Here is a 27316-nt window from a genome sequence, read left to right on the forward strand (position 1 = left end):
TTTTTTTTTTTAAAAAGTTCTAATGAAGGGACTTCACTCCAGGAAAATGCAATTTTATGGGAGGACTTATAGATAACAAAAAAATTTAAAAACCATAGCAACATTCATGATTATATCCAAGATCATTATTCAAGCATTGAAGTCATAGGCTTCAGCAAACTGTTTGTTTTTCTTTCTTTCTTTTTGGATGTTACCATGTCTCTCTCATGTAATGAGAAAATAAACAGATTACAGAGCAAATTAAGCATAATATTTGGAACCTACCCACTTTTGTCATCTTTGCACAGTTTGAAGAATGAATTGCTGTAGAGTTCTTCTGGGTAGGTCTTTTATCTCAGATTTCTGCACACGAATGTATAGTGCATCCTTTCTGCTGGCAATCTGGTTTGAAACAAGATTTTCTGACAGAAATTGTATTTTGTTTCTGATCTTAGTCTTTTTTTTTTTTTTAAATGGTGAACATTTTTAAATGAATAAGGGTGCTTTAAACCCAGCAGTAGGAACCTTTTTCTTTTGTTAGACACACCTTGGTAGATACTGTAAATGGGATCAACATTATGCTGGTGTGGATAGTGTCTTTAGTGGAAAATGCTTGCAGATTAATTTAAAATCTGATGTCTAATGGAGTAACCTGACCTAGGAAAATTTATGAAAATTCTTGTTTCTCAGACTTCACAAAAATACACTGCACTGATGACCATGACCTGAAGATTAGATTGGCCACTACATTGCTTAAAACTCCCCTCTTACTTCTCACTATTCGTTTTGTGCGTTTGTGGCTTGATCCAAAGTTCGTTGAAGTCAATGAGAGCATTCACATTGGCTTCAAAGGGCATTGGATCTGGCCCTTTTTGAAACCATCTCAGCCTCTGTTTCAATCTTTGGGACCAGGCCACAAGGTCTGAGTTTTCTTTCTTGAACTTTCCAAACAGAGGGTCTTTTGTGTTCCATCAAACAATGAAATACACTTCTGATTGGCTTAAGGGTGTCTGCTCGCACAAATGGAGATAATGATGATGATGCTTGTTTCCGCTTTCAGTTAGTAAAAAAACTAGGGGGGAAAACATGGAATGAATGGAAATCAGATCTCTCCCCTCCAAAAGGTCATGTTTTTAAATGTCCCTCTATCAAAAGACGTTCTCAGTCGCACTTCAAGGATGAATTTCAGAAAAGCTTTAGCAAGCAAACACTGACATCACTCTGAGATGTCAACAGCAAACTTCAGAGAGATAGACAGAATCTCATGCTGCATGTAATCTTGCCATAACACATACACAGTAGCTGATAATTGCCTGTCTGTCAGTTAAGTACTGATCCACATTCTGTAACATTGTTTCTTGCCCATCAGATTTAATCCATTTTGTATTTTATTAATAAAATACTCCTTTCAATAATTTAATATCTAGCCATCAATAACCTAATTAAGTTATTGAAACCACTATATAATCATACGTTTGCTGATTGGTTGGGGGCAGTTGGACATAAAGGCATATTTCTTTAAGAGGGAGGAGGACCAGTATGTTCCTTATCACGTTTAATCAGAAACCTGTGCTTTGAACATGACACCTATACCACTTGTAAGCTGCACACTGAAGAGTGGTTTACACAAGCAAACATAAGCCAATTGGGTATGCAAAAAGAAAATCTCCTGCTTGTGTATGAAGAAGTAAGATCTGTAATGAGCCATTAAAGAGCAGTAAGCGCAGAAGGGCCCTAGATCCCAGTTTTCAGCACAGTGAGTTTTTGTGCACGTAAACAGATGTGTCAACACGTGTAGAGGTCTGCTGAAAATTTGGGTTGTCATTCAAAATTAGGGTAATAAATATTATGTTGATCTGGAGGTGCTTTTAAAACTGCGAAGTTTACTTTGCTGTGGTATTTACCTTGCCAAGTACTGCCATAACTTTTAACTTTTGCAACAGGTAAGCGTCAAGATTTTAATGGTGCCCTGTGCAGTGCAGGGTTGGTTCAATGCAGATAGCACTGAACATACTTACTAACCTTTCAACTTCTACCAAATGATGCTTAGGGATCTATCCACATGATTTCCCATGATTTTAATGGAAGATACGAGACTAAATCATCTACGATCCTTTTGAAAACATATGAGTCCTCTTTTCTCCCACTGTGACTGCACTTCTCTGAAAAGGCCTGGTTTGGTTTTTGCTTTCTTTTTCAAAGACTTCTCTTAATTTAAGAATCAGAAATCATTCAAGGAGGAAGGGATGCCAAATATGCCCTTTAATCCCCAAAGCCAAGGAACTGGCAGGAGAATTGAAAGGCAATGTGGTTTCATGTGGCACTGGAGAGAGATTCAGGAAACCCATGTTCCATTCCTGGGTCTGCCACTGACCTTGAGCAAGTCACTTCACCAACCTGGGCCCCATTTTGTCTATTATATTGTAAGCTCTTTGGGGCTTGGCCTGTCTCGTACTGTGTGTGCACAATGCTTAACGCAAAGGGGCCTCCGTCTTGGTTAGGGTTAGTAAGCACTATTGGAATATTAATAATAGTAAGATGGCAAGCCATAGTTGAGCATCAAGAGGAATAACTAGCATGGTTACAAAGACCCTGCGAATTTGTTTCTAAAGGGGTATGCAACTTCATGATTCCCGAATTTGGAACACAAAATAGCAATATTAAGCACTCCCCTAAAAGTCATTAGCCATATCTCTGTGAAGAGGGACAATCAGATTTACGTTCTACGTTAGTGGAGCAATTATATGTTCATCAAGTCAAAGGGTAGAGAAACTAGCACAACACTTCCGCTTCAGAGCCCTCCCTGAATGGAACTGACATTGGTCTCATTTTTGTTGGTGAGAGTCTCAGTGGCAGGTTGGGTTGTCGGATAGTTCTTTGTCACTACCTGCCTTGTTTGGTGTTTGTCACTTGTGGGAAGTAGGGTTGCTGTTTAAAGGGACTGAATCTCCTTTAGCCTGAAATTTAAATTATTCACCCCTCCCCCCCCATTTAAAAAATGTTTATATGAATATCTGGTCCTTCAAAAGATTGAATCATGGATTCTGAGGTCAGAAGGGACCATTGTGATAATCTAGTCTGACCTCCTGTATGACACAGGCCATGGAACTTCACCCAGCAATTCATGCATTGTGCCCAGTGACTTATAGTCCAACTGTACATGCTGCCTGACAACCCAGGAGATCCACGGCTTTTATTCCAGGAACCTGTAAAGAGAGCACAAGCAGCAGCAGCTCAGGATCCCACCCACAGCCCTGCCAATGTGACTCAGCCCTGACTGTTTGTGTGCCTACCTTGCAGTCACATGCACATACCTGGGCAAGTTTTTAATCTGCTTAGGGACAGTGAAGCTGCATCAGCTCATGCTTCATCTTGGGCTGTACAAGCCCACCCAGAACTCATGGTAATTACTCATGCAGCTAGCCTGTGTCCATGTGTGTGCTGCTGAAGCTTCGCTGTTTGGGTACCTGAGCTAGCTAGGTTAAAGCTGGCTTGGATATGTCTACACAAGCTGCATTCACACCCTGCGATTCAAGTGTAGATATACCCTTAAAGAGAGCCCTCGGGGAATGAAAGGGCAATTCATTACCCATGTCTCATGCAACTAGTGCTGAGACTGACAGCCTGGGTGCCAACTAGTGCTGATGGTGATTTGTTTTTTGAGTTTGATGCAAATGCTTGTCCACTGGCTTCTAGACTGAGATTACCAGATTTATTTCAACCAGGCCAGAGAACAGAGGCCATCAGATGGTAACAACTTTTGGTTTCTACTGTTGGGCTGGATTTTAGCCACTGACTTGGATGAAGGGGACTCCTACCCATACGCTCAGAAAATCAAAACAAAGAACTCAAGGGGTTCCTGTAGCAGAGCTTGTTTAGAGATCAAGTCTTCTTGAGTACATAGCTAGCCAGTGTGTTAACACCTACTGCACCGACACCTTGTGGTGAAGGTTGTAGATATAGAGTTTGCCCAAGAGCTTATTTTGTAATGAAAGAGGTGCTGGGGCTCAAGCAATTTTTTTACGTGCATAACTGGTGCAGCAAGCCCAGAGGTGCCTGGGCTGTGAACTGCCAAGTCTACAGCCCTGGCACTAATTAAATACTGCCCTCTGGAGCTTGTCCTTTGTTGTTGCTTTGAATCTTTGTAGAAGTCCAATCCGTGAAGGAAAATCTCTTTTTCCAGAGCTGCCCGGGAAGGATGATGCTGTTCGCTGTACAAATGATCCAGACATCTTATGCTTTTCAGAGATAGCGAAGCAAGATTGTACAACAGGCCCTTTTAGTGCTACAGCAAAAGTTACTCTTTATGGAACCAGGCCCAGAGCAGTGGGAGTGGGATTTTTGAAAGCACTGAGCCTTGGCCTAGCTCTGTTCCCATTGAAGCTAATAGTAAAACTCCCATTGACTTTAATGGGAGCAGAGTTAGGCAAAAACTGTCTCTCCTGAAAGCCAACCCCAAGTATTGTGGGGGGAAAAGATGTTTCCATTTCAATCAGGTGTAGCAGCCTTTCTTGTCATGTTTGCCTGGGGGATGGCACCTGAGAGGATAATAAAGGCGTTTTGTATAAGGATTAAGTCCTGCTTGTGACGCTGTGGGTGTGTGAGGAGCAGGATGAGTGGACGTTGCTTAGATGTAAGGCACGGGCAGCATTGCACACAGTGGCTGATATTCCCCCTGCATTAAAGGGCGTTGTGCAGGGAACTAGGAAGGGGATTTGATAAATAGAATTCATGCCATTGGCTGCAGGCAGGGTAAGGGCCACAGGCTCCATATAATTGGAGAACCTGATCATAGAATTTGTAGAATTGTGTACCTCTCTGCACACCTTCAGCAGCCATTTAGAAGGAGGGGTGGGAACCCAGAGAGACAAAAGATTCCCAGCTTGTGCCAAAGCTATAAAAGGGGATGGAGCAGGACAAAGGGGTCTCAGCCATGAGAAAACCCCTGCTTACCACCTGAGATGTCTGCTGGAACTAATAAGGACTGTACCAGGGGAAAGAATTGGGCCCAGACTAGGAAGGAGTCTAGTCTTTGAAAGAAGTTTATTGGAACATCTCTGAGGGTGAGATATTACCTGTAATCAGTTTCTTAATGTATTAGGCTTAGTCTTGTGTTTTTGTTTTATTTTTGCTTTGTGACTGTAAGCAGGCGTGGACTCACCCCTGTGGCGCCTCCTGCTGGTTGTCCAGGGAATTAGCTGACCAGCCTCTGGAGCACCCTCTGTGGGCCGGTGATCCGCCTGTCGTTGGCCCCGTGTCCCTCCCAGACCCCGGTGCCCTTGGGTTGAGTGCTGCCCCCCCTCTCTGGGTCTCCCCACCCAGGGGAACCCCCACCCCTTATCCCAATGTTGTCTCAGTCGTGGCTACTGCCAGTCACCATCTAGCCCCCACGCCCTGGGGGAGACTGCAGTCTATCAGCCAATGATCACCGGCAACAAGGGGTTTGGACTGGCTGCCTTTACCCCCCCTCTGGCTGCCCCTCTGCAACCCCAATACCTATATGGCCTAGGACCAGGCTCTGCAGCCTGGGGAGTTGCTGGCCTAGGGCTTCCCAGCCCCCAAGGCCTTTCCCCAGCCCTGCCTCACTCTAGGTCCCCAGGTGAGCTCCCTGCAGCCAGGCCTGTCTCTCTCTCCTGTCAGAGAGAGACTGCCCAGCTTCTGGCTGCCCTGGCCTTCTTATAGGCTGAGTGGCTCAGTTTGGGGCATGGCCCCAGCTGCAGCCACTTCCCCAATCAGCCGGGATGTTGCCCCTTTACACAGCCCCAGTCCTCTGCAGGGCTTTTCCAACCCCTTCAGGGCTGGAGCGGGCGTTCACCCCGCTACAGTGACTTACTTTGTTCTGTCAGTTATTATTTGAAACCACTTAAATCCTACTTTTTATACTCAATAAAATCACTTTTGTTTATTAATAAACCCAGAGTAAGTGATTAATACTTGGGGGAGCAAACAGCTGTGCATAGCTCTCTATCAGTGTTATAGAGGGCAGACAATTTATGAATTTACCCTGTATAAGCTTTATACAGAGTAAAACGGATTTATTTGGGGTTTGGATCCCATTAGGAGCTGGGTGTCTGGGTGCTGGAGGCAGGTAACCTGTTAAGCTGTTTTCACTTAAAGCCTGCAGCTTTGGTGGTGTGGTCCAGACCCTGGGTCTGTGTTGCAGCAGGCTAGTGCATCTGGCTCAATGAGGCAGGGTTCTGGAGTCCCAAGCTGGCAGGAGAAACGGGCTCAGAGGTAATTTCAGCACACCAGGTGACAGTCCCAAGGGGATCTCTGTGACCAAACCTGTCACAAGTGGCACTGCAGTTTAGCTTCAGGCCAATAAGGTCTTTGCAGGTGGTTGTACAAAGCTGACTCCTTTATATGTGGATATTTAACCTCCTGCTGTCTATACACACGCTGCATAGGGAGCTGCTGCACTTACCCTTTATTACAAGTTAATGAGGTTTGCTTCAAATATCTTTTAGAATCTGAGCATGTGATTGTGATCAGACTGTAGGGGAATAACCAATATGCAGCCTTTCCTGTGGGCATGGAAAGGGAGCACACCCTGCAAAGCTGAGTCACTGGCTCAGAGCATCATCCCCTTGGGATCAGGGAAATAACTGTGGTGTAGGGGTAAGGGGCTAGATCACAATTCCTGGTGTTGCCTGGAGGTCTGTGGAAATTTCAGTGAGCACCCCATGGATCCCAGGTTTTATACAGGACTTCTGTGCAGTTTCATGCCATCCTGGCTGATGGGAGCACAGCTGACAGAGTTGCCATTATAACCTAACTCCCTCTCCATGGCCAGGCACACACCTCACCCCCACGTGGATGTTGTGACTGTAGATGGGGGGCTGGAGGTGACTCGCTGGTGGTGGAGAAAGTTACCACATGCCCTGTAGTCCCACTTTCTGCAGATTATTCTTGAATTTGCTCCCACTCTGCACTGCACAGAGGAGAGGGGTATGTGCCACTTGGCTGACAAAATGAATTCTGTAGAAGTTTTGAGGTCTAGTGGTGTATGGGGCCTCTCTCTTCAGGTGACACAAGGTTTTGATGTAAAGACTGGTTTATTTGGATGGGTTTTATCTAAACTCCTCCTTGGGATGATTTAGGGTAATTATATTCAATGCGCCTGAAATACCCACCTATTTTCAATGGGATTGGAGTAGGAAGCAAGAAAAAATGCATCCTAATGTTGTGCAGAGGTCTTAGTGAGGCAAAGGGAACTTTAAGCATAAAAATGTATTTATACAGTAGTTGAACAGAAGCCGAGTATCTGCTTTGCCTGGAGACTAATCTGAAATATCCTCTTCCTTTATTATGGGGTTATTCTCTGATAGGATTATCTAGAGTATAATGTCTAGAATGCAATGCCAGATTTTCAAGGAAGGAAAAGGACTGCCCAAATCTAAGGGCTATTTGTGATGGGGAGAAAGAGCTATTAGCCCCAGATATTTCTGCAGTATCTCAGGTTGGGCACCCAAAATCACTAGTCTGGAAATCTTGGCTAGAGCCCTTTTCTGGAGTTCCATGTGGTTGATTTTGAAGTAAAGTCTAGTGAATTGTCCCCCAGTGTGTCTGGCTGAATGGTATTTCCCATAATGTTACATTTTGCAGTTTTTACATGTTACCTCTGAAAGTGATATAAGGCATAATTTCAATATTCCTATGAAATAATTTCCATATGTCCTAACATTCTCTGTGGACATATGCCAAATGTAGTCTACATATGTTTATATACTGTGTATATATACTATATATACCTTACCAGTGGGAAATAAAAAAAAATTAGTAAATCATAACATTTTTACAACTATACTAATAATAAAAAGATACTTGATCACTGATCTGCAGGCGCCCACTCTGGTCTGGTGTAAGTATAATAAGCAGCACATGGGCAGTGGCAGACTCTATATTTTCATTGGTTAGGGACTGACTAGAATTTCAGAGGGGTGGTTATATAACCCTATTCACAAACTCAGGGTTGCTCTACAGAGCAATAGGATAGGTGCAATGACTGGATAGTCACCATACTTAACTTCTGTCCACCATTCACAATCTGCTGGGGTCTTTGCTTTATCCTGTCTCGTCTGTGTCCTGTATTCGTTTGTGTCTCCTGAAAAATAAGAGGTTTACATTGTCCATGATGGTGTAGTCATGGTGTCTGTCTTGCACTCATTTCCTCTCTCTATTTAGATGTACATATGACTATATCACTAGATAGACATATGCACAGAGAGAGAGAGAATATGGACAAAGCAATAGTTTCATCCTATGTTCAGAGTTATGTACATTTCATGTCTGAGACGCCATTACAGGCTCACCTGTTCTTTCATAGGAATTGCCATACTCTTTCATGTAGCCCAGTATCCGGTCTCTGGTGATGTCTGGTATCATCTACTTCAGAAGAAGGTGCAAGAACCTTGTAGTGGATGGCTAGTGAGTAACATGCCTGGAATGGAAGTTTCTTCCTAAACTCAATTAATGGTCACTTTATATCCTAAAGCATGAAGATTTATATCCTTGGTTTTAATCATATTTCATGGAACTGTGGATGTTCTGATTTCCATATAGTGAATTCTACTGTGCAGTTGACATCAATAGTACTTTGTTGCAATAAGTTCTCAGGTTAATTATGTATCAAGTCAAAAATGCATTTGCTCTTATTAGCTTTAAATGTGATGCCTTGCTCTTGAATTATGAGAGAAGATAAATAGGAGTGCCTGATTTACCTCCTCTTTCCCAGTCATAGTTTTGTATCCCATTAGCATGTTCTCTTTTGTTTGTCTCCTCTCTTAACAAGAGTCCCAGGCTTTTCAATCTGTCTTCACGTCGACAATCTAGTCATCTTTGCACTTTCCTCTGTTTGTGCAATATCCTTTGGAAAATCGGGTGATTAGAACAGAAAACAGTATTCCAAGTGAGGGTGTACTATCGCATTATGAATGGTGTTATAATATATTTGGTATTATTCCCCTTTCCTTATGCATTTTAGCACTTTGGTTGATTGGTTATACTCAGGCTGCATATTTAGGAGAGCTGCCCACAATGACACCCAAGTCTTTCCCCCAGTGGTTAGAGTTAATTTAGAACTCGGCAGCGTGAATGAGTAATTCAAATTATTCTTTTGAGTTTACTCCCTCCCATGTGCTCTTCTCTGATTTTGCTCATTCCATAGCCTTGCCTTAGAGCAGGCATTCGGTGAAATGTATAAAAGTTGGCAATGCAGCTGTATCTGTTCCAAGCTTTGCACACTGGGAGTGGGAGAGATGGATGTGTTACCTTTTAATTACAGGAAGAACCTTGCGATGGTTGTGCTATCCTTCTGCATTGCCATGCAGGATGTCATTAGCTGTAATCAGTGATCTCTGTTCTGCCTCTGCATCTTTGACCTAGTTACTTTGCCGAACTTAACACAGTTGCTATTGTGACAAAAAGCAGACTTCTGGCACAGCCACCATCACAGAGTAGAGGGAAGTCTGGCAACTTTCACACAAATCTGTTATAATTAAGGCTTCCGGTCTGGGGTTTCAACTTAATCTCACTGCTAAAAAGCCAGATGCATTTTTTAATGTTTCAGACTGAAAGTGAACCTAATGCCTATGAAAGCGAAGGCCTGGCTACAAGCTGGCCTGGGGCTGGCAGGTGCTCTCACGTCTCTCAGTGAGCTTTGATGATGCACCTCAATCCTGGCTCGCAGCCCTAGATGGTTTTTGGTTGGAAATGTCCAACCTACCCAGAGCGTGGCGGGACACTGACACGGTGCCATTAGTGAATGGCTGAGTGTGCCAAACTTGTCGTCACTTGAATTCCAGCCATACTCCTGAACTCAGCTCTCTGGGCTCCTGCTGGAGTGTTAACCCTCTCTACCACCTAATTACAGAACTGGTTCTAGTGTTTGTGGGGCCCAGTTCCATGGCATTCCCATACCCCAGTGAAAAGTAGCACTCTCCCATCCCATCAAACCTCAATGACAAAAGAATGGAACCCCTCCCTTTTCCCAGCTGCCAAACCTTCCACGCTCCCCATCAGTGGCAAAGGCACAATTTGGCCCTTCCAAACCCATCCCACTCTCCAAAAGGGGCAAACACCTATAAACCTCTCCAAGCTACCAAACATCCCCATTCTCCTGGTCCAGCTCAGACTGTCAGGGTGTGACTGCCGCTTCACCCAGTACTGCTCAAACAGGCACACATGACAATTTAAAGGCACCAGTGAAACGCACAAAAAGACCGTGAGAAAAGAGGCCTGAGGACAATTGAGCCAATTCAGGGAGCTCCAAGCTCTGTTCAGAGGAGCACTGCCCTATGGGCCCCCTGCAGGGAGCAAGCAGTGGTTGCAGCTATTGTTGTAACAATGTGCAGGCATTTGTGGCAGCACAATTTATATTCCCAAATACATGCCTCACCTGAGGCCTGTGCACACCCTCTGTTATTAGCTTGACACTAAACTTATTAATTGGAGAGCAACATTTCAGAGCAAGCTGATAGTGTTATTAAGTGCTGAAAACAGGAAGGGTTGCTGGGAGCTATGAAGACCATTGCTGTAATGTACAGCACAATCCTGCTTATCCAGAATATTTGGAGATGCCAAATACGTTCTACTGTCAGTATGCCTCAGAGCTGAGCTGGAGCGTCTGCCTAGAAAAAACTCAGTCTCCCGGTCTAGTCACTTCTTGGCCTCTTTGCCGAGGGTGCTTGCACCAGTTACTGCTGGTGATTTTTATTATATGGATGCTCAGGGCCCTTCCAGAGAACACCAATTCACAGATCCTGAAACAGTTTTCACCTTGGTTGGAACTGATTTCAGGTGACACTCTTGTGTTGCCAGCCCCAGCTTTTGTAGATGAGGCAAAAGTGTTTTAAAAGGATTATTAAAAAGTGTTTTAGGACATGGGAAATGGTGTAGTGTGGCTTGAGCCTTTCTAGCTCATGCTCTTGGACAGAGCCATTCACTTGCACAACACAAGCCACTTGGGCACTGCTCTGAGCCCACCAAACTCATTACACATGGTTCCCTGAACAGGCAGCAGGCTGGGTTTAGAAAATCAATATATTGGCAGTGAGAGGGGTGTTAACCACTGAAGTGCAAGATCTCATTTTGGGAGGATTCCTGCCCTTTTCACAGCAACAGCAAAGTTGCAACAGAGCATGCATAGGCTAATGACATACTGGACATGTACAGACAGCTTTGCAGCGATTGGCACATTTCCTGAGAAAAGAGCTGGCTTTGTATTCAGAGACAAAGACAGACAGTAAATGATGCAGAGAGTGACTCCCAGCACAGGCGGTCTTAGAGGCTCCCTTTACCTGATTTCAGTCTTGAGAATGGTAAATGCACAAGATGAACATCTGAAGGTGCAGTGGGGCTGAACAGTACCCCAAGAACTGTGCATTGAGGGTCATGTAAATCTCCCCTCTTGTGCAGAAGCCATCCTCTGCTCCAATAGTCCTGGGTCAGCTGCCTTCACAGCCCCATTCCCTCTATCCCTTCCTAGGGAACGATAAGTCTGCTAGATGGAGGATCAAGATGGCTGCTGTTGAAAAACAAGATGGCAGACTGTTGAAAATGCAGTCTTTGATGTCAGGTATTTCCAGGAGTGTCCTTCTGTGGGGAGTGAAGCCCCCAGATGGCTAGTGAGGGCCCTAGTGAGGCCCACCTTATATAGCTTTACCATATGGCAGGAACCCTTTGTTCCAAACTTAGTTTCCAGCCCTGTTTGTGGAAAAATACAGGTACCCAAAATGCAGTTTAGTATCATGCGGTCTGGTCACATGCCCTTACTGAGTAATAGCAGCCATTACTTACAAGATGGCTGAGATGTTTACATGAGGGCTAAGCTCTTCCATAGTCCATTGTCTTTGCTGACGGGCCATCAACACTGTCTAGCTTCTTCATTTTTGTACCTGAAAGGCTATCTGTGGGTGTTATCCAGAGTAAGCACATTTGAATTACAGATACGTAGTCAATATTCATAACTTCAGATACAGAAATGATACATGCATACAAATAGGATAATCATATTCAGCAAATCATAACTTTTCCAATGATGCCTTACAAGACAGATCTTGTACCAGATGGATTATAATTATGTCATCATCATATCATAACCATACCACTATGATGAATATGGGGTGTAGTGTCACAAGGATCAAGAGGGCTGCTGTTGAAAAAATGCTTGGTAGTGAGGAAGGGAAAGGCAGGTTGTTTGTAAAGAGAAGGGAGAAAAAAGGTGACCTGCTGATTGCAGTTGAGGGAACAGCCAACTACTCTGAAGGCTGGGTGGAGAAAGGGAGAAGGGCCCACTGCTTGTTAGACAGGGAATGGAGGAGGAAGCGGGAGAGGCCAGTTACTTGCTTGAGGAAGAGGAGAGAGAACATTGTTGCTTTTAAAGGGGAGTAAGAGGTTGAGTGGTCCACTACTTGCAAGCTGTTAGTGGAGAAATGGGAGCAAGGCCATAAAGCCATAAGGATGAGAGGGGAGAGTTGGTAACTGACTGGTTCACTTCTGTTTGCATGTGAATCAAACAGTTAGGATCCATTCCATTCCGCTGTAATTTGCAGTAACTACTCCCTGCGGCTGACTCAGGTCACATATTACAGACCAGGAATCAACAGCTCATCTCATTTGTTGAGAAATTTCATCCATTGCTCCAGGAACTCTGAGGACTCTCCCAATGCTGGCCAGTTGCAGTCTTTCACATTGCAAGGCACCCACTGGGTAATGGACAGGGAACATCAACAATGGCTGATAATTGCATTCAGCACTGTACACACTTGGTAACAGTGGATCAAATTGGCTGGCCCAGCTAGGGGATGCTGCATGTATGTGTGTGGCTTAGCCGATTGCCATGTTGTGTATCTGTGTATTTGTGCGTGTGTATGTGTACACACACATTCGGAGCCACAAATTATTACGCTCTGTCCAACTTGACCATATAAATAGAGTCCAAGTAATAAAAACATCACTGGGAATATTCTATTCCCCAGCCAGGGGGAATCATTTGATCAGGAGAGTCCAATTTTGCCCAAGAGAGGGCCATTAAACAACTTTTACAAGAGACCAAAAGGCAACTTGCTTGAATCAAGACTACACCCTGGGACTTATTATCCCTGTTGGCTGCATCTCTCTATTAAGGAAAGTGTGGACACAGTCAGTGTTGTATAACTCCATGGATTGTGTTTGCAAATGACCACCTCTGAAATAAGCATTCATGGCACTTCCATTACTCACTGGCATACTGACATCTGCAGTGATGTCATGCTGGTGATGGAAAAGCTAACTGAATACACATAGGTGTAAACAGGCTTTTAAAAATGATTAATAGTTCTAATTATTATTAGTTATTATTGTTAATGCAATTAGAACTGTAATTCCACATGGCACTTTTCAAGTGTAGATGAAAATCCTGGATACAGGTGCAGAATGAGGAATAGAAGCTTTCTTTTTACAGCCTGTGTCTGTAGAGACAGAGTAGGAATCTGAATTAAAAAAAAAAAAAAAAAAAAAACAAGGATGTAAAGCAGAAGGGAGGCGCTTGTCTCACATTAATGGCAAAATGATTGTTGTTCATCTGCTGTGTGAGCAATTGGGCTCGGGGTGAGGGCGGATCAGCTTTTCTGTGATATATCAGGTCTAGTCACAGCAAAAGACAGAAGGGAAGGCGAGAGACGGAAATGTTTTCATTTTAAAGGAATGCCACTCTATATCAGGGCTAGACTTCCACAGTGTCTTGTGGGAGATCTTAATGGCAGATGTGCTCTTTCTATCAAGGCTTTTACACATCAGTGGTGTTGGACATTCTGTGAGATAAAGCTCTGAAAAAAGAGTTCATATCTCTAATGTCCGAGAGAATTAGGAGATAGTCAAAGGTGGAAGAGGAGGCCAGAGTACAGTAATAAAGCATTTCTCTGACTGGGCATGCCTTTCATGTCTCTGATGTGGAAGCTGGGAACAGCGCCACAGCACTCAAGGACAACTGATCAGAAGCAGGTATCAAATATATATAGTGTCCTGCAAGACAGAGGCCAGATTCTGCCACCCTCCCTCACACTGAGTAGTATCTTATTTTGTGAGTAGTCCCATTTGATGTCCGTGTGACTACTTGCAGGGTATAAAGTACAGCTCAGCTGACTTTAGTGGGACTAGTCACTGAATAAGGGACTACTCTGCCTGAGTGAGGCCAGCAGAATCTGGCTCCCGGCGTTGGGGTGCTCTGAATGCAGAGGCATTGAAAAAATATAACAATTAAAACTGACATTAGCTCTGTCTTTTTATGAGAAAGGGCAATGCCAAGTTAAAGCAAAGCAATCCTCACCATGGAGCCCGAGGTGTGAAATCAAAGGCAGATGGTGGCAATGGTCGGAGGCATTACCAATCGTTTCTTTTCAAAACTACAGCGAGAAGAAGAGTTAAGAGTTCACCCAGGAGGTTTGCGGTAAAGGATTTTCACTCTGCTTGCAACAAACAATGATACTGAGAGACCCGTCCCATCCCACCCCCCTTAGGAAACACGGGTGGTCGCATGAACGACTGTTTGGGTTAAAAGTACCATTGTAAATCCATATTGCTGCGAAGACTGAGGGTAAACTATCCAAGCAGGGACTGTCTTTTTGTTCACTGTTTGTGCAGTACCTAGTAAGTATAATGAGGTCCGGGATGGGGCTTCCTGGGCACTACCTCAATAAGAATAATGCTGAGTCGGATTCTGCCATTCTTACTTCAGGTGGAGTAGTCCTTAACACACAAGCAGTTGATTTCCAAATCTGGCCCTGTGTGTCCTGAGGGTTTTTTTTATATATAGTTCCTTTTGAAACGAAAGAGTCACTATCTTACTTTTTGATCAAAATGTCTCAATCATGAATCAATGGAAAAAAAACAAACACAACTGTGGCTAAAAGATGCAATACAGGCCTCTGAGGAACATGATAATGCCAAGAATTAATAGGAAAAGTCTCTTCGCTTTGTAATTGAACTTGAAGTTTGCATTCCTGTCCTGTTTCCATGCAAAGGCCGTTCCTGCAAGCAGTGAAGGGAGGAGACGGAATTGCCACTTCAATAGATATATTTAAAAAGACAGTTCTTGGAACCCTGAAGGCTCCCCTCCTTAGTTAGCGGTTCTCAGCCTTGTGTGGATTGTGATGCTGAAAATATTTCTCAGAATAGCGATTTTGCATCCTGTAATGGAGTGGTCTGTCCCCTATAAGGGCAGTAGGGGGTCAGCCAAGCCTTCTGCCTTGGTATGGCCCTTTAAGGGTTTGGGAGAGCTGATGGATATAAGGTCCTAGGAAGCAGATTTTGGTAGAGGGGAAGCAGCCCCAGGGAATAAGTAGTGTTGGGGGAAGACTCATTATGGTTCCTTTAAGGGCTTGGGACCAAGGGACTTGTGGTGCAGGATGGGGTAAGGTGCCCCTCTCTCCTAGCCACCCGGAATGTGCTATGGGAAGGAAGGCAGCACCTGTTTTGCCTTCTTTTTCATAGAGGGGAGAAACTATTAAGAGGAGGCCTGCCTGCATAGGGTTGAAAGGACTGAATGAGAAAAGGGGCCAGCTGGCAAGAAGCTGGCTGAGGCCTGCAGATGGCCTGAATTACAGCCCAGCACCAGGAAGAGGGCTGGGGGCACCTGAACCTGGGAGAAGAAGCCTGCCTGAACTCTCAAGCAGCCAGGCTTGGAGCTGAGGAACTAAAGAAGGGGTATTTGAACTCTGTAAAGAGTTAATGAATCAGACCCCCACAAAAGGGGGTATCTGAAGTACTTGGGTCTGAGTGAAGGAACCGAGAGGGGGCTGAGGGCAATGAGAGGGTGTGCTCAAGGGCGGTGCCAGGCAACCCCCCCGAGAATAGACGTAGTGTTCCCATCTAAATGCCTGATTCTTCCAGGTGGCGAAGTCAATGGGTGTTGCTGGTTTAGCACCCCTTGATATTGGGCCCTAAGTCATTATGAAGATCAGCTAGTTAAAAACTTGCTAGATTTGTATTTATGAAATCTGCTGATGTGTTAATTCAGGAAGAGAGGGCTGGGTGTCGTTTTGCACAATCCAAAGAACACTTGTGGCTAATGAGCAGTAGAAGACAAGAAAACAAGCAAAATATTAGGCTGCATAAGGAATGGGATGGAGAATAATACTGGAATTATTATAATGTCACTTCACCCTCGTCTGGAATACTGTGTCCAGTTCTAGTCACCCTAGCTCCAAAAGGATTTAGCAAAAACAGATTGATTTCAGAGACGATGAGAATGATTAGCAGTTGTAGAAAGAATGTGTGATATGCAATTTTAGCATTCTAGAAAAGCAAAGGGCTGGATTCTGCCTTCACCTCCACCCTACGCCACCCCATCGAAGCCAACCTCATTGAAGTCTATAGCAAAGAAAATAAAGGGCAGAATTTGGCCTGGGGTCCTGTGATATGCCTTTGTGTAATTGTCAGTGCTAATGTTTTCTGTTAGCCAAACTCTCTGTTTTCCCAGAAGGCCTTAAGATCTAAATTGTATAGATCTGATGTTCAGCATAGCTTAGTACTGTAATTGGATAAAAATGAGATAGGTACTACCCAGAGAAAAATTAAATTGTTGTTAATAATGAGCAGCAGCCTTATGTAGTTAGTTTTGATTTCTGCTTGAAATTAAGCAGTAGGATAACTTCAATTCTGGCAGCTGGCTAAAGCTGGCCAGAGTCTGAGTGCCAGGCTCTTGCTTGTTTTTGCTACAACTTAATTTCTGAATCTGCAGTCTTTGCTCCAATGGAAGTTTGTCCAAGTAAGGTCTGCAGAACTGTACCCCAGCTAGTGAAGCAATACAGACACTATAGAGCCTGATTCAAAGCCCATTGAAGTTAACACAAAAGGCCATCATTGACGTCAAAGAGATTTGGATCAGACCCATACTGGGCAGGTGCATGCAACTGCTAGGAATGAATATACTTTTATCTTAATGTCCTTCAGTCAGGATTTGTTGGGGTTAGTACCCAATACTTGCACAGGAAAAGTTAAGGACAGAATGTGGCTGGCTGATTTTTATAAACCATCATAGGACAAATGAGTCCAGCAGGACTGAGTATTTGGCATGCTCAGGTGGTTTTCGTTTTTACTTCAGTGATGCCAGAAAATTGTTTCAGAAAAGAAGTCTCATCCACTTCAACAAAGAGCAGGTTTCAATTGAACGAGGCAGGGTCACACGGCCTAAAATAGTTTGAAACTAATGCTGTCCAAGCTGCTCAATAGGGGGTTTGTTTTTAATTTTTTGACTGTTTGGAACATAGTTTCATGACCCTTTGAGCCTGTTCTAGAGAAGTCTGAGAAGAGGGTAAACAAAATGACAACACATTTACAGCAAAAAAAAGTATCCCTTAAGGCTGTGTGAACCGCAGAACACATACATCAGAGGGATTAGTTTACAGACAGCATTACCCTCTGAATGGGCACAAGGAGCTAGATTTTTCAAAGGTATTTAGGTGCCTAAAGATGCAGATAGTCACCTAATAGTATTTTCAAAAGCACATAAGTACCTAACGCCATTGAATTAAATGGGAGTTAGGTACCTAAAAATATCTGCATCTTTAAGCATCTAATGCCTTTGAAAACCTGACTGACTGAGTCTTAATGCATCCTGAGTAACACCTGTGATTGTTTTTGGAGTAGCAGCCGTGTTAGTCTGTATCCGCAAAAAGAACAGGAGTACTTGTGGCACCTTAGAGTCTAACAAATTTATTTGAGCATAAGCTTTCGTGGGCTACAGCCCACTTCATCGGATGCTTGTAGTAGAAAATACAGTAAGAAGATTATATATATAATATATATACACAGAGAACATGAAACAATGGCTGTTACCATACACACTATAAGGAGAGTGATCAGTTAAGGTGAGCTTTTATCAGCAGGAGAGAAAAAGAACTGTTTGTAGTGGTAATGAAAATGGCCCATTTCTGGCAATTGACAAGGAGATATGAGGAACTGGGGGGCGGGGTGGTGGTGGAGGGGAGATAAGCATGAGGAAATAGTTTTACTTTGTGTAATGGCCCATCCACTCCCAGTCTTTATTCAAGCCTAATTTAATGGTGTCCAATTTGCAAATTAATTCCAGTTCTGCAGTTTCTTGCTGAAGTCTGTTTTTGAAGGTTTTTTGTTGTAATATTGCGACTTTTAGGTCTGTAATCGAGTGACCAGGGAAAGAGAAGTGTTCTCCAACTGGTTTTTGAATGTTATAATTCTTGACGTCTGATTTGTGTTCATTTATTGTTTTAGGTAGAAACTGTCCAATTTGGCCAATGTACATGGCAGAGGGGCATTGCTGGCACATGATGGCATATATCACATTGGTAGATGTGCAGGTGAACGAGCCTCTGATAGTGTGGCTGATGTGATTAGGTCCTATGATGGTGTCCCCTGAATAGATATGTGGACAGAGTTGGCAACGGGCTTTGTTGCAAGGATAAGTTCCTGGGTTAGTGTTTTTGTTGTGTGGTGTGTGGTTGCTGGTGAGTATTTGCTTCAGGTTGGGGGGCTGTCTGTAAGCAAGGACTGGCCTGTCTCCCAAGATCTGTGAGAGTGATGGATCGTCCTTCAGGATAGGTTGTAGATCCTTGATGATGCGCTGGAGAGGTTTTAGTTGGGGGCTGAAGGTGACAGCTAGTGGTGTTCTGTTAGTTTGTTGGGCCTGTCCTGGAGTAGGTGACTTCTGGGTACTCTTCTGGCTCTGTCAATCTGTTTCTTCACTTCACCAGGTGGGTATTGTAGTTGTAAGAATGTTTGATAGAGATCTTGTAGGTGTTTGTCTCTGTCTGATGGGTTGGAGCAAATGCGATTGTATCGTATAGCTTGGCTGTAGACAATGGATCGAGTGGTGTGGTCTGGATGAAAGTTGGAGGCATGTAGGTAAGTATTTGTGATTGTGGGGTTGCAGAAGTGCTAATGAGCTGCTGATACAGGACTTGATTTAATAAATAATTGAAGGAGGGTAATTTAATTAATACCAATCAACAAGGGGTTGTGCGAGGTGGGTGGGAGGGAAGGGATTACTGGATTGCTTGGTAAACTGGAAGCAACAATATACATTTTAATATGGCCACGTGTAAATGTGTACATCTAGGCACAAAGTATGAAGGCCATGGTTACAGAATAGGAGAACCTATCCTGGGAAGCAGTGCCTGAAAAAGACTTGAGGCTCATGGTGGATAATCAGCTGAACATGAGCTGCCAGTGCAACACTGTGACCAAAAGCATGAAAGTGATACTTGGATGCATAAACCGGAATCTCGAGTAGCAGCGGAGAGGTTATATGTGGCACCAGTGCAACCACTGCTGGAATACTGTGTCCAGTTCTGGTTTCCATAACTCTAGAACAGGGTGGCCAACCTGTGGCTCCAGAGACACATGCGGCTGTTCAGAAGTTAATATGTGGCTCCTTGTATAGGCACCGACTCCGGGGTTGGAGCTACAGGCGCCAACTTTCCAATGTGCTGGGGGATGCTCACTGCTCAACCCCTGGCTCTGCCACAGGTTCTGCCCCCACTCCACCCCCTCCCCGGAGCCTGCAGTGCCCTTGCTCCTCCCCCTTCCCACCCAGAGCCTCCTGCACACCACAAAACAGCTGATCGGGAGGTGTCATAACTATAAAGGGAAGGGTAACAGCTGTCCTTTGTACAGTACTATAAAATCCCTCCTGGCCAGAGACTCCAAAATCCTTTTCCCTGTAAAGGGTTAAGAAGCTCAGGTAACCTGGCAGGCATCTGACCCAAAGGACCAATAAGGGGACAAGATACTTTCAAATCTTGGCAGGGGGTGGGGGGAGGAAAGGCTTTTGTTTGTGCTCTTTGTTTGGGAGTTCGTTTGCTCTTGGGACTGAGAGGGACCAGACATCAATCCAGGTTCTCCACATCTTTCTAAACAAGTCTCTCCTATTTCAAACTTGTAAGTAAATAGCCAGGCAAGGTGTCTTAGTTTTACTTTGTTTTCTCAACTTGTAAATGTACCTTTTTACTAGAGTGTTTATCTCTGTTTGCTGTACTTTGAACCTAAGACTAGAGGGGAGTCCTCTGAGCTCTTTAAGTTTGATTACCCTGTAAAGTTATTTTCCATACTGATTTTACAGAGATGATTTTTACCTTTTTCTTTAATTAAAAGCCCTTTTTTTTTAAGAACCTGATTTATTTCTCCTTGTTTTAAGATCCCAGGGGTTTGGATCTTGATTCACCAGGAGTTGGTGAAAGGAAGGAGGGGGAATGGTTAATTTCTCCTTGTTTTAAGATCCAAGGGGTTTGGATCTGTATTCACCAGGGAATTGGTGAAAGGTTTCTCAAGGCTTCCCAGGGAAGGGAATTAGCTTGAGATGGTGGCAGCGGACCAAAGCTAAGCTGGTAGTTAAGCTTAGAAGTCTTCATGCAGGCCCCCACATTTTGTACCCTAAAGTTCAAAGTGGGGATACAAGCTTGACAGGAGGTGTGAAGGCAGCACAGATGTAAGGGCGGCAATACTCTAACCTCCCTAAAATAACCTTGCGACCCCTCCCCCCCCGCAACTCCCTTTTGGGTCAGGATCCCCAATTTGAGAAATGCTGGTCTCCCCCCGTGAAATCTGTATAGTATCAGGTAAAAGCACTCAAAAGACCAGATTTCACGGGGGGAGATGAGATTGCATGGTCTGTGACGCGTTTTTCATGGCCATTAATTTGGTAGGGCCCTACCAATGGTTAGACTGTCTTCAGCCTTTCTCTGGTCAATGCAGGGGCAGTGTTGACTAGTGGGAATGAAATCTCATCCTGTTCTCGTCAATTATAGAACAGGCACAGGGACAAAAGGGCCCTGTAGGAAAGAGCTGTGTAGAGTTGGGGAGAAACAAATAAGAATACTAGGGATGAAAGAGGAACCTAGAAAGAAAAGAAAAGAAAACAAAGTGTTTTAATTGAGTGATTAAACCTTCCTAAGTGAATGCTTCACAAATCCTATCTCAGGTGTCTTTTGGAATAATCTCTAGAACAAGCGGCAATCAAGGAAGCTGTGTGGCTCATGAATAAGAACACACTTTGGGCTGTAGCCGTTATGAAATGGAATCAGGTGAAGGTCTTTCTAGGTGGTTATTTCTGTTATGGTTATATTTAATTATAAATGTAAAAATATTTTTTATGTCAGCCACAGAGAATATAAGTCCTCAGTGCTGAATTCAAATGTTGAAACTACACATTTTGACTTTTTCAAATCAAAATTTTTCTGAATTTCCATTTTTAATGACAATATTTTTTCAAAATTTCAGCTACACCTCTAGCCCGATATAACGCAACCCGATATAATGCTAATTCAGATATAACACGGTAAAGCAGTGCTCCGCGGCGGGGCTGCACACTCCGGCGGATCAAAGCAAGTTCGATATAATGCGGTTTCACCTATAATGCGGTAAGATTTTTTGGCTCTCGAGGACAGCGTTATATTGGGGTAGAGGTCTATATGTCACAATCTGGGACAAAACCAATTGTTAAAATCTTGGAATTTCCCACAGGAAATTCTGAATTTTGCTCACTCTGTTGAAGACGTGATGGAATAGACTAACTCACTGGGCAGGTTACTGGATGAAGCATAATGAATGAATAAAGGGCTCCTGTTAAGCAATGGAAGTGTTTTTGGTAGTTTTACTCATAGCAGAATATATATCGGCACTTATCAGGTGGCAAGCTTTTACTTGTGTGCGGTTTTTGTATTGATTATTTTATCAAAGAAAAATAACGTGCTATAAGGATGATCCTCATTTGGGGTAACTTCAGTGGAGTTTATGCCGGCTCAGGATCTGGCCCTACATTTCCATCTATCAAAGTACTATTGAAATAGAATGCCCAGAAGCCTTACTCTATGGGGGTATTCCAGTCATGTTGTGTGTGAGCAAAAAACATACCAAGTTCTTTGGAAGATGTTAAGAGTTAGAGAAGTGAGAAATGCGTATTTAAAAAGGGAAGCAGCAACTGAATGGTAAGCCTGAGTTCATTATTCTAGATTTCACCCTATAACTGAAGGACCATGGTGATAAGATGCAGTCCTAACACAAATTGATATCCCTCGTGTGCTAGTCAAAAAGCTAACTTTTTTTTTACGCCTCTCTTAGAAGCTTTCGTGTCATCACCTCACACCCTCCTGTCATCTTGCTCTGCGGATTGTTGTGTGTTGGAAATGCTAACTGTCAGCTCTGATGTAACTGGGCACTGTTTGCTTGGCCTTGTCAGCATCAACAATGGAGCATTTTAAGATTCGTGGTAGAAAAATGGCGAGACTGAAAAATGAATATTAAATCTATGGGCTGAGATTTTTAAAGCCACATAAGGGATTGGATGCCCAGTTCCCATTAATTTTAATGCCAGCTGGGTAGCCAGATATCCTAGATGGCTCTGAAAATCTAAGCCATAATGTTTTAATAATATCTTGTATTTATATTACCTCTCAGGCATGGAATGCAAAATGCATTAACCCTTTATATAAAGTAGGCAGGTAGTGTTTTACTGACATTACATGTGGGGAAACAGAGGGTTAAGTGACTTGCCTACAGTCTCACAATGAGTTTGTGGCAAAGCCAGGAGTACATTTGAATCCTGATTCCCACTTCCATGCTCTAACCAATATACCATGCTGCTTCCTTTCACAGTTTAAACTGCACTGGCTTGGAAGTATGTGTACTGGATTTTTTCTTTGATAATGGGATACATACCAGGGTTTTATTTCTTTGTGTCTACAGGCCGTCAGGTTCTGCTCTATTTTTCTGTTCGTGGACAATCCCAGATGAGAGGTCTGCTAATCTCATTGGATTTGACAGGCAAAAATATTAGGGATACAGTTTTGAAACTGAAAAGTACAGTGCTTTAATAAACTGTGGTTCCCTGGTCCAACACAAGGATAAAATTCATTCCAGACGTTGTGTTCAAATGGAACAGATTATGAATGGAAGCATAGCTTTAGGATTGTATTTCAGCTTTAGTATGCAGTTTGGGATTGTGTTATTTCCAATGTATATAAGAATATATATTTTATAAGCAATCACTCCCCTATTCCCTAAAATTGTTCAAATATAAAATCTATCACACTGCAGATAGTTTACAGATGTTTGATGGCACAGAAGGAAAATTGACTGACTGTGCTACTGCAAGACACGTGTTACCATTTTGTATATATTTTAGATACTGAAAAGCTATGTATTCGACTGCCGGGAGGTGTTGTCCAGTGCTTAGAACAGGAGTGTGATGGGAGTCGTATCTCCTGACTTCCATTCTCAGTTCTGCCACTGTCTTACTGTATGACATTGGGCAAGTTATTTAAATGTTCTGTGCCTTAGATTAGTTATCTGTAAAATGGTGACAATTCTATTTGACTACCTCAGAGGACTGTTGTGTGGCTTAATTAATATTAGTTGGTAAAAGCACTATGCAATGTTTAGATGAAAGGTACCTTATGCAGTAAATGTAAAGTACTATTATTTACACGTTCTTTTGAATTAACTAAAGGGAATAACATCATATTTACCAAACAAATAAAAATCTGTTTCAGCAGTATTATATTTGGAAATGTGGGAGCCCTGTGCTGAAGTTTACAAGCTTTTCTAGCCACTACATAGAGAAGCAACAGCTGAGAAATATATGCTTAAAAGTAAAGAAGGAGCCAAAACCTGCTGTCAATTAAACTTTTTGTGGTTTCACCCACTGCTGAAAACCCTTTGCTTTTAAATCTCTCAGATGGCTTACACTATAACATTGACAAAGGAAAAGTATTAGATGCAAAACTTCACATAAAATAGAAAAGCTTATGCAGAAAGGTTTTATATGTGATTTTACAGCTGTTAGCCACAACCTTTAAACTGTTCTTTACTTTCTCATGCCTTATTTGGGAAGATGCTGCTGTGTTCCTGTAAATTTTGCAGAGCAATGATAAATTATGTTCTAAGCTCATACTTATCTCTCTCTCTTCCTACCATTTTTCCAGAGGTCAGTTTTCAAACACACAACTACCTGATTTCTTTTTTTTTCTTATTTAATAGATAATAAAAACAAAAAGTCACATTAATTTCTATGGGTCTGTCTCAAACTTCAGAGTGAAAGCAGAGATGTTAGAGGCCACTATTTCAAAAGTAGATGCCTGAATTGTGCATGATCAAAAGTGGGATTTGTAGGTGCAATTTAGGCAGCTGATTTTGAAAAATTGGCCTACAGTATGTGCATATATTGGGCCAGATCTTCGACAGATATAAATTTGATGTGGCTCAATGAAGCTCAATAGATCTATACCAATTTATATCAGCTGAGGATCTGGTCCATTGTTGTGCACAAAAGGGAGCCACGGAGGAAACTTTAGATAGGGCTTGTAAAGGGATGTGGCTGTGGCAGCTAAATTTTGCCCAGTTGAAGATTATACTGATAACCTGGCAAGAACTCAAGGGCAGCATTTAATTTGCAATAAATGGAGCAGCTTGTAGCTGTCCTTGTCTTTTAATACAGAAGTTTGACTTATAGAGCTTTCAGGTCCCAACATGGGTCAAAATGGATCATTGCATGCTGGTAGCTGTTGTCTCAGGGAGCTGCACCTCTCCATTAAATACGAAAGGGCCTTGGGCTGAACTACAGAACTCTGTGGACTGCATCTGGCACATAGCCTCATGTTGGCCGCTCCTGGATTTGTAGGATACAGTGGGAGTTTGAAAAGCAGTCCTTTCACAAATCAAAGGGCTGATATTGTCCTTCTTAACTTTGTCATTGCTTGAGTACAGTTTTCTTTCTGCCACCTTCTTCCTTCTTCTGCATGGCGAGATTGACCAGATATGTTCAGGTGGTCTAGTCATTTCAATGAATGGCCATGGAATATTGCTGCTAGGGCCCATGCATGTCCTGGCAGCTAATGTGGGGGTTAATTACCATACTGTCTGAGGCTGAGATACAAATCTGTGCTTTTATGTGTGGAATGATCCTACTGCATCTGCAGCACAATGCATGACTTAATAGCTGTGCACAAGCTTTTTCTCAGCAATGATGGAGGGAGAAAAGTAGGCCAGCCGCGTTTGGCTTGGAAATACACAACCACCTAAAATGACCTCATTCAGGGCAACAGCAAAGACATAGGAGGGTGGGGAATGGAGTCCTTCCAGAACTCAAAGTGTTGCCATTATTAATTAATGTTGTATAAGGTACCTAGAGATACTATACTGATGGCTACTTTGAAACAGCTGAGTCAGATAGATTAGATCCTAGATCAATGGTGAAGCTTGTTTCAGACACTATGAAGAATCTTTCCAACAAAGGTGATGCTAATAGTTTAGCTCAGTTACTTGTGCTAATGAGGTAGGCTTTCATCTTAGGGTACCTCACTTTTGTGAGTCCACCTACCATGAACCCCTCCCAGGGGCTTGATAAAGGCATTGTTCGTTGAAATGCTATGGCCTGTGTTATTTGGGAGGTTAGACTAAAAGTGTACCATGGTCTCTTCTGGCCTTAAAAGTAATGAATCTTTAACACACACATTCCTGTAAATACCTGTGGTCTTTATGGGATCCCTTCTGCTATCCAGTGGATAACACTGATTTTTGTCTGTTTCTTAGTGTAAAAGCATATGGAGTGGCTTTTTGTATTTTTGTATATTGACTCTTGTCTCATAGGACATTGAACTATCCCCCATAAAATCCTACCATAGATGCAGAAAAATGGGAAGATCTTTACTTCCTCAACCACAAATATAAACTGAAGCCGAGTGCCAGTTTTTACTAGAAATCCTTATAGGGCATCTGGAGTTTGATACAGCAATGTTTGTTATCATTCCACTTGCTTGGCTGGTTTACATAGAATAATAGTGAGATTTCAAGAGCAAATTCCATGCCAGTGATGGACAATATCCACTGTTCTGGAGGGCTGAAATCAACAACAGTCCCAGTCAGATCCCTTTTTCCTTACTCCTAATGACTATAGCTGGACTTTCTCTTGGACAGCAGGCAACGGAATTTCTTTGAACTCCATTGGCTTATAGTATATAATGTCATGAGATCACTTTCTATCACATAATTACACTGATTTTTGTATTAGATGCCTTTACATTTTACTTTTATCATATACATTTTGTGAAATTATTATCATTTACTATTTGTATTACATTATCACCCAGAGGCCCCAATCAGGAATTGGGGGTTCCATTGTACTAGCCACATATAGAACAAAAAGTCCTTGCCACAAAGTGTTTATAATGTCTCACGTCATTGTCATCTCTATTATCTGTGTCTGTTGTCATCTATGTTAGGCAGAGGCAATGTGGTCTAGTGGGCAGGTCGCTGGGCTGGGACTCATGAGCCCTGGGTTTTATTCCTGCCCTGTTGCTGACCTACCATGTGAACTGGGGCAGGTTATTCCACCAATCAGTGTTTGTTTCTCCTCTTGCGTTTCTATTTAGATTATAAATTTTTGGGGGCAGAGACTTACTATGTGTATGTACAGTGCCTTGCACAATGGGAGCTTGATCTCAGCTGGGTCCTGAGGCAACACTTTAATCAAATAATAAATAATTATTTATATCATCGCTAAAGTTTTGCTTTCCTGTTCCTGTTAGTCGAAGTCCTCTTGAAGAACTTGGAGTTGGGGCAGACGGCTGGGTACTGTATTGATGGATTTTTATGCCTGCGCATAATCCTTCACACATAAAACATTTGTTTAGATTTCTTTTGATTGTTGTATTGATGTTGAGAAAAGAAAACCAATATATTAGATAGCGTTGAGGGATTGCATGGGTCTTGTATTTCAAGTTAAAAGTCAGGAATTCATAAAGCCACATATGCTAATGATGGGTTTAACGTTCTCCATCGGAAGAAGTCATTCTACGTTACAGGTTGGTTCTCTTTTAATCACGCACGTGTGACTTTTCTGATCCACAAATATTAATGCTGATGTTCGATGACAGCATTATTTCATGATAGTTTGAAATGCTAAGCAATATGGGATGAGGGAATGAATGGTGCTAATTCATTAGCTGTTGCCATTATGTCATTTGCAAGAGGAGTGGCTTAGCACTGCATACAAAATAATTAACTATTCCTGTAAAAGGCTCCAAATCAACGGTCTGCATGTTAGAAATGTAGGACTTGCAGCTCTTAATACAAAATTAATTAACTTTAAGTTTCAAGCAGTAGTCTCAAATTACATGATTGATAATGTTTATCCAATTGGAAAAATGTGTTCTCCCATCTCCCGGGGTTAAACTTGCATATAAGGTCTAGTATCAGAGGGGTAGCCGTGTTAGTCTGAATCTGTAAAAAGCAACAGAGGGTCCTGTGGCACCTTTGAGACTAACAGAAGTACTGGGAGCATAAGCTTTCGTGGGTAAGAACCTCACTTCTTCAGATGCAAGACGTGAGA

General features: G+C 42.8%; 1 protein-coding gene across 6 annotated transcripts in view; it reads left to right on the forward strand.

Moving 5' to 3' along the window:
* DENND2B (DENN domain containing 2B) overlaps nucleotides 1-27316 on the forward strand; it is a 291401-nt gene that overhangs the window by 59202 nt on the left and 204883 nt on the right. The gene's annotated exons all lie outside the window — the stretch shown is intronic.

Source organism: Trachemys scripta, chromosome 4 (genome assembly GCF_013100865.1).
Source record: "Trachemys scripta elegans isolate TJP31775 chromosome 4, CAS_Tse_1.0, whole genome shotgun sequence".
Lineage (NCBI taxonomy): Eukaryota > Metazoa > Chordata > Testudines > Emydidae > Trachemys > Trachemys scripta.